Source organism: Aptenodytes patagonicus, chromosome W (assembly GCF_965638725.1).
Source record: "Aptenodytes patagonicus chromosome W, bAptPat1.pri.cur, whole genome shotgun sequence".
Taxonomy (NCBI): Eukaryota; Metazoa; Chordata; class Aves; order Sphenisciformes; family Spheniscidae; genus Aptenodytes; species Aptenodytes patagonicus.
The window spans coordinates 6263152-6272004 of NC_134981.1; positions in this window are offsets into that span (position 1 = coordinate 6263152).

Genomic DNA, 8853 nt, shown 5'->3' on the forward strand with positions numbered 1-8853 from the left:
AGGGGTTCTACATGTAAATGACACGGTGAAGGTACTCAATGACTTCTTTGCCTAAGTCTTTACTAGACCAGGTCTGCTGTTGGGCCTCCCTGGCCTGTCTGTATAGTTGTAAATTTTGGGGCAAAGACATACTACACACAGTAGAGGAGAATCAGGTGAGGGATGACTTAGTTGCCCTGGATATACAGAAGTCCTTGAGACCAGATAGAATGGGTTGAAGGAACTGCATTGTGAGGCTGTTCTGTGTCATTTGAAGAGTTAAGGTAACCCTGGTGATAGAAAAACACAAATGTTTCAGCCATATCCCAAAAAGGCGAAGAATGACTCAGGGAACTAGAAGTTGGTCAGTCTTATCTCTGTCCCTGGGAACAAATTTCCAGGCACATGAAGGACAGGAAAGTGACTGAGAATAGACAGCATGGATTTATTGAGATTAAATTATGCTAGACCATCCTGATTGCCTTTTTATTTTGAAGTGACTAGCTCTGTGGACAAGAGGAAGGCAGAGAAAATGGTTTACCTTGACACTAGCAAGGCTTCTGATGGTCTGACACAGTATCTTTCCAGTTGGAGTGAGGAGATATGGACTGCATTGGTGAATTAGAAGGTGGGTGAAAAACTGGCAGGACTGTTGCGCTTAAAGGGCAGGTGTCACTGGAAGTCTAACTGGCTGTCAGGTGTGAGTAACATTCATCAGGGCGGCTGGTCAGAGGGAGTTCAACAGACTGGAGGAGGGGGCTGATAGCAAACTTAGGAATTTCTACAGGCAAATGTGAAGTCCTGTGCTGGGGACAGAAATAGCCCCATGCCTTAAGGCATGCTAGGGACTGACCGGCTAGACAGTAGCCTCATATCTCCTTGTATCTTGATGCAGGTTTTGACAAGAGGTTCTTGTTAAGAGAGGTGAGGAAGAGCAAAGTGGAGGATCAATATTTGAGACTATTTTTTTTTTGAGAAAAAGGCTGATTTCTCTTACATTCACTGATGTTTATAAGGCTGCGGAGTATTGGATGGCAGGGACTTCTGAAATCCTTGACTTTCAGCTACTGCTATTCTAAGCAAAAATACAATGCATTTCCAAATTATTATTTGTCATCCACAAGCATATAGGTGACAAAGCGATTCCTGAAAAAGTTTGCAGGTCTAGAGGGTTCAGCAAATTTGAGGTTATTTGATGCTCTAGTGGTTGATGTCAGGAGCGCTTTAGTATTACAGTAAGAATTTTGTGATCCTTAGCAGGATTGTTACCCATGCGAGCAAAGAATAGTCCATTCATGAGCTTTGGCAATAAAGCCTAGGAAAGGATTGTTTCTAGGGTTTAAATTACTGACAAGAACCTTTGGCTGTTAGAACTCTAATTGTGCTATCAGTGTGAAGCATATTTTACTTCAGATTATAAATAAAACAGAAAATCGTTCTAACCCATTGTAAGAAAGCATTACAAGACTCCATGGAAGTGAAACCCTGGTCTGTTAAATCTGCTGTTGTATTAACAGTTACAGTAAGAATCTTGACTCTATCACTGAGGCAGTAAAGGTATATAAATATTTTAACAGGTATTTCTGTTGTGGTGCTTGCAGAAATTACTCATTGAAATGCTTAAAATGAATATGCGGGGAGTCCATCAAACTGAATGTAATACATACATGCATCCATACATACAGGAGAGCTGACAGGCCTCTTCAGCAATCTGTTCGGTAGAGTGCCATGGGACAAAGCCCTGGAGGGAAGAGGGACCTAAGAAATCTGGGTAATATTCAGGGATCACCTCCTCCAAGCTCAGGAGCGATGCATCCCAACAAAGAGGAAGTCAGGCAAAAAAGCCAGGAGGCCTGCATGGGTGAACAAGGAGCTCCTGGACAAGCTCAAACACAAAAAAGGAAGCCTACAGAGGGTGGAAGCAAGGACAGGTAGCCTGGGAGGAACACAGAGAAATTGTCCGAGTAGCCAGGGTTCAGGTTAGGAAAGCCAAAGCCCTGAGAGAATTAAATCTGGCCAGGGACTTCAAGGGCAACAAGAAAAGATTCTATAGGTATGTAGGGGATAAAAGGAAGACTAGGGAAAATGTGGGCCCTCTCTGGAACAAAACAGGAGACCTGGTTATCTGGGATATGGAGAAGGCAGAGGTACTCAATGACTTTTTTGCCTCAGTCTTCACCGGCAAGTGCTCGAGCCTCACCGCCCAAGCCGCAGAAGGCAAAGGCGGGGACTGGGAGAATGAAGAGCCGCCCACTGTGGGAGAACATCAGGTTTGAGACCATCTAAGGCACCTGAAGAAGCACAAGTCCATGGCACCTGATGAGATGCATCCATGGGTCCTGAGGGAACTGGAGGATGAAGTTGCTAAGCCACTATCCATCGTATTTGAGAAGTCGTGGCAGTCCAGTGAAGTTCCCGCTGACTGGGAAAGGGGAACCATAACCCCCATGTTTAAGAAGGGCAAAAAGGAAGACCCGGGGAACTACAGGCCAGTCAGTCTCAGCTCTGTGCCTGGGAAGATCATGGAACAGATCCTCCTGGAAGCTCTGCTAAGGCACATGGAAAATAAGGAGGTGATTGGTGATAGCCAACATGGCTTCACTAAGGGCAAATCATGCCCGACAAAATTGGTGGCTTTCTACAACAGGGTTACAATGTTGGTGGATAAGGGAAGAGCAACTGACGTCATCTACCTGGACTTGTGCAAAGCATTTGACACTGTCCTGCACGACATTCTTGTCTCTAAATTGGAGAGACGTGGATTTGATGGATGGACCACTCAGTGGATAAGGAATTGGCTGGATGGTCGCACTCAAAGAGTTGCAGTCAATGGCTCAATATCCAAGTGGAGAACAGTGACGAGTGGCATTCCTCAGGGGTTGGTATTGGGACCGGCACTGTTTAACATCTTTGTTGGTGACATGGACAGTGGGATTGAGTGCACCCTCAGCAAATTTGCCGACAACACCAAGCTGTGTGGTATATTTGACATGCTGGAGGGAAGAGATGCCACCCAGAGGGACCTTGACCGGCTTGAGAGGTGGGCCCGTGCAAACCTCATGAGGTTCAACAAGGCCAAGTGCAAGGTCCTGCACTTGGGTCGGGGCAATCCCAAGCACAAATACAGGCTGGGCAGAGAATGGATTGAGAGCAGCCCTGTGGAGAACGATTTGGGGGTATTGGTTGATGAGAAGCTCAACATGAGCCAGCAATGTGTGCTTGCATCCCAGAAAGCCAGCCATATCCTGGGCTGCATCAAAAGCAGCGTGGCCAGCGGGTCGAGGGAGGTGATTCACCCCTTCTACTCCACTCTCATAAGACCCCACCTGGAGTACTGTGTCCAGCTCTGGGGCCCCCAACATAAGGATATGGACCTGTTGGAGCAAGTCCAGAGGAGGGCCACAAAGATGATTAGAGGGCTGGAGCACCTCTCCTATGAAGACAGGCTGAGAGAGTTGGGGTTGTTCAGCCTGGAGAAGAGAAGGCTCCAGGGACACCTTACAGCAGCCTTCCAGTACCTGAAGGGGGCCTCCAAGAGAGCTGGAGAGGGACTTTTTACAAGGGCATGTAGTGATAGGACAAAGGGTAATGGCTTTAAACTGAAAGAGGGCAGATTTAGATTAGATATAAGGAAGAAATTCTTCACTATGAGGGTGGTGAGGCACTGGAACAGGTTGCCCAGAGAAGCTGTGGATGCCCCCTGCCTGGAAGTGTTCAAGGCCAGGTTGGATGGGGCTTTGAGCAACCTGGTCTAGTGGAAGGTGTCCCTGCCCATGGCAGGGGGGTTGGAACTAGGTGATCTTTAAGGTCCCTTCCAACCCAAACCAGTCTATGATTCTATAGTGGTTTGAAACACAAGAATAGAAAACTAAAATTTTAGTAGAGCTTTTCTGAGAGGTGGTAATATAGCTTTAAACAGTTTTTCATTCTAGCTTGCTGTAGAGCTACTCAGCAAAGAAATGCTTATCAGAATTTTATGCATAGGACTATAATGTGAAAGGCATTATAAGGCTCTAAGGGTCTTATGGGAACTGCATGGAACTCACAGCATCACATAACTAAATGCACCCGAATGTTATAATTGGACATGGGAGATTATTTTCATGCAGAATGTTTTTGACAAATTTTCCTTTTTTAATTAAATAAGTTTTTAAACTTTTTTTTATTTAACAATTGAAAATTGTGATGTTTTCTTACGTTTTAGTATTTGCCAGGAAAAAAATCCCAAACCAACTGATCTCTTTTGGCTTGGTAAACCTAAAGCAAAGCACAAAACATTAATGCTTATAATTCTTTAAATTCTGTAGTTTTCTACCATGTGCTTTCAAATCACAGAAATTATTCATTGTACAATTAATAGAATAGGTAACCATTATTATTAGATACAACAGGTAATCTTTATCACTTGGTTTTCTATTATTCCACCTTTTTCCCTGCTTCTCCCAAATAGTCTTCTAAAAACCTCTAGTGTACTTCTGGCTCTTTTGTCCAAATTGACTCTACTGTAGGAACAGAATTCTATATAAATGCTTTTAAGGCCCTCATTTTGACAATTCAACAGCATTAAATGACTTAAGTGAGCATAGTTACATTATCATGTCAATATAAAAGCATGATACTGAGACTTAATGCCTCAGGTAGTCATATAACAAACAGCAAATGATTCTGGGCTTGATTAAAGTCAAATAAACATTTGAAAAAGGTCATAATTTTTATTTTGTGAATGTAACAGCTAATAGTGCTACAATTACTGTTGGAGAGAAGAAGCAGTGATATTAAGATGCAATGCAGGAAGTCTGTGACAGAACCACAGATTCTGAGTGTCAGATTAGTGCTTTAAATATTCTTAAGTACCATAAAGACTGTTCAGTTGTGCTGAGATTGAAGGTTCACAGGTCTCTCAACTTTACTTGGACATTTCTGATTTTAAATTCTCACAAGGACTGTTAAAGTACAAAACACTTTATTTCCTTATAATGCAATTTGATTGTTTTATGCTTAAATTATACAATAATATTGTTATCATAGTTGTCTTAAGGGATGATATAAAATGGAAGAGTTAAAATTATAAAAAAGACACGATTATCAGGCACGGTAGAACTTTATACGGAGAAGATGTTCTTTCTCAGAAATGCCTAAGGAGGCCAAGTAAAAAAAAAAAAAAAATAGTGGAAGAGCAATGACACATGATTACTCAACATCCATATTGTCACAGAAACTCTACTTTACCTTTGAAAGTAAAGGGAAAATAGGAAAAATAGGAAAATCCTTCATTATGTTGACTAACAATCTGAGAAGCCAGTATAGAAAATTGATTTCTGCAATATTTTAATAATTTCCCCCTCCACATTCCTTTTCTTCTTTTTTGGATGGATTTGTCACCTCATGCTTAGGACTGTTCAGTTTTTTAACTACTGTCTTTAAATATTAAAGTCTATTTGGGAGAGAGACATCTTTCCCCTTTAAAAAAAAAAATCATTTTTTTAAAAGCCATTTTTTATTTGAAAAAGGAAAAAAAAAACCAAAACAAAAACTCTACAAGCTTTGAAGGAAAGTTAATCCTCAATTTGGACCATGTGTTTTCGTACCCAGGCTGTAAGTTGCAATAAATGTCATTGTTTGCTAAGGTGTTACTCCTTTTTTAGGTACGAAAATATACATCTTCCCAAACAATTGTATTGTTTAGGCACAAATCATTTCTAAGGTGCAGACAGATCAGTGTTGCATTAACTAGATACATGAAACTTGCTTAATATGTAGGGAACATTCTCAGAATTAAGTTTGCAGTAGGGAAGGAACCATGCAAAAAAAATAGCTGGGTGTCAGTAGACAACTGCTGCTGCAATAAAACATGAGTTTAATTTCATCTTGCACCTTGGCAAGGGTAGTTCATTAGTGTTTACACAGTTTTAGGAAAAAAAACTATTCAAAATAGTTGTGTGCATGCATATAATTTAGAATGGCCAGTAAAAGTGGAGGGCTAAGTAGGCAGAAATACACATAAGAATGAAATAAGCCAAATAAAATTTGACTAATTTAAATTTAATTTTTAGAAAAGTTATATGACAATGAAATAATGTGGAAGCATCTCAGGGATCCAGGATTAATTGCCAGTGGAAAATCAATGAATCTTCTGGAGAAATTCGTATTCAGATTGAACTCCAAATTAACGGTATTGTACAGAATTCAAGATAAAACAGATAAAGGGCGGTTTGAAAGCTTCAGTTGTATTCCAGGACTTAAATGTAAGGTATAAACTTTTTTGTGGTTACTTTTAAAACTTGTGTTCAGGATCTGATTGACATGGTACACAGAAGATGTAAGCTGAATAGTTAAATAAACAGAAGATTTTTTTTTTTTGTAGGTATGAGAATTATTTCAAAAATGTAATTGTCATTGTTTCTTATCAAAATACAGTAAGACCCCTGCTATCTTAACTTAATCTATTTAAAATAAATGGCAGAACAATCTACCAACATCCTATTTGGTGAAAATTTTTAGCACAAAATACAGTAGAATAAAATTAGGAGGTAGTTATTAGAGTCCAGCAAAGATAGACTGAGTTTACCACCACAGGAAGGAAGAGATTAGTCTGTGTTTAAGTGAAAAACCTGACAAGCAAAGGGAGTAGCATTTTCAGTGTAAAGGAAGGTAGACATTCCATGATTTGCTATGAACCACTGAACAGCAGATTAATCTATGTCCATCTATCAGGAAGACTGATGATGCTCTGCTGCTCGTTAATACCAGGTCCTTTTTCATCCAGAGAGTTGTCTTTGTGATGTGAATTTTATGGCTCTACAACTTTCCAAGGTTACTGTATTTATGATAGATAATAATTTGCCAATTCTGCTTCTGTTACTTGAAGTAACGGTCATTCTACCCTAAAATCACAAATTAATAGCTATCAGTATCTACTGGGGATACTTCTAACTCATAGAAATAGATTGGGAGCAGGGAGTTCTTCCAAAGGTAACCTTAATTTTCTAGTTTGGTAGCAGTGGACTCATCCAGCTGGCAAATACAAATGTGAAAAAAATGCTTATCAGAGAAACAATTTCTAAATGGTTGCAAAAGTGAAATAGAAAAATGAAAACAAAAAACACCAAACAAAAATCAAACCTTGCTTCTTGATATTGTATTCAACCTGTTGTAACAACATGGTCTGTATTTTTGTCATTGGCCAGCTACATTAAATGTTGTAGCTAAATCTGGTTTTGCCAGCTGCATGATCACGAACCACTGAAGTCAGTAAAAGATTTTCATTAACCTCATCTATTTTCCCAGGTAGAAAGATTATAAGATCATCTGAATGAAATGTTTTGATAGCAACGTCGGTCAAAGTTTATGGTTGTCTTTGTTTCTGGGGGTCAGCTTTACAGAATCCATGGAAGACCAGGGGCTTTGAAGACTAGAAGGCAGCCGTTTTCAGGAGTTGTAGAACTCCAGCTTTCTGCTCTATAGCTACCCAGTTAGACTTGTTTTCCCCAGAATTCTTTTATCTTTTGAATTATTTCCAGAAATGCTATGCCAGAACTCATCGCACAGTTTTCCAACTGCAGTGTAAAATACTATAAATTAATTCAGCATCCAAGTTAGTTATTTATTTTTATTTTTAGCCAAATGATTATAATTGTATTTTGGGTTCAAATAGTGCCAGTGGCTTTTGAGCATCTCCGTATGAGTGGGTTTTGAGCCTAGGACAAAATTATTTTATAGCTAAGGCTCTTATTTTAAAAATTTAGATGCAGAGATTGCTTTCTCTCTCCAATGTTAAATATTGTGATTATTAAAAAAAAATTAAAGTGCTAATTTCATATAGGTTATTAAGAAATCATGTTCTGTAAATGTTCCACTTGCCAAAATAGTAATTTTTAATGTAAGTCTTAAGAACAGATTGCAAATACTAACTGGTTTCTGAACCAGAGGTGGTGGGTTTTTTTTTTTTTTTGGAAGGGGAGAGGAGTTTGATTATCTGTGTTCAATCAATATAACATATTTTCTAATTGTGAAGTATAACACAAAACTGCTAGGTGCTTGCATCAATGTTATAAAAGTTCATACAGTTATGTTTTTCATCAGTGATCCCCTAAAGTAGAATAGGACCCTTTTTCCCCAATTTGTACCAGTAATATCATTCAGGTTTTGACACCCAATTCACTTTGAATTGATGCTTTAAGTCCTTTTTTTGCAAGTCTCAGTGAAACTTGAAAAAAATGAATGTTTGGAATAAACATATACTTGCTAGAGTTTACATTATTTATAGTGGCTTGATGAAAAATGAAAGAATATGAGGAAAATAATAGAAGGCTAAAACCACTGCTTTTTGCACTTATTCTTTTCATAATCTTCCTTTTTTTGGATTTCTGTATGTTTTTTTAAGAAACTGAAAACACTCCATGACCTGTGATTTGTCCACCCTGTTATGCTTAGAATATCTTTATACATAAATCGTGTTTGTCAATGTTATCAGTGATACACTTCAGAATTTTGTAGCGATTTTGCTTCCATCTCCAGCAGATACCAAAAGCAATCCATATTTCAGCGTTGCCAAATGTGTATTTTAAAGCAAAGCTAAATGATGACCTCAGTAACAAAAAGCTAAAAAAAAAAAGTCAAATCTATAATCCCAGCTGCACTGATTATGGGATGAAGTTGTATAAAGTTATCATAAAGGTGTTAACTAAGGCTGAATACATGGCTTTGGGACATATTTTGCTTCTGGTTGGCTAATAATGTTCATGGCTGTGTCCTTTATCATAGAAAAAAATAGTTTCAGCCAGTCTGAAGATATGTACAGTTTTAAACAAAATTCAACCTTTCTTACATAAGTACTTTTTTTTAAAGTGGTACCTTTCATGTGATTTGTAGATT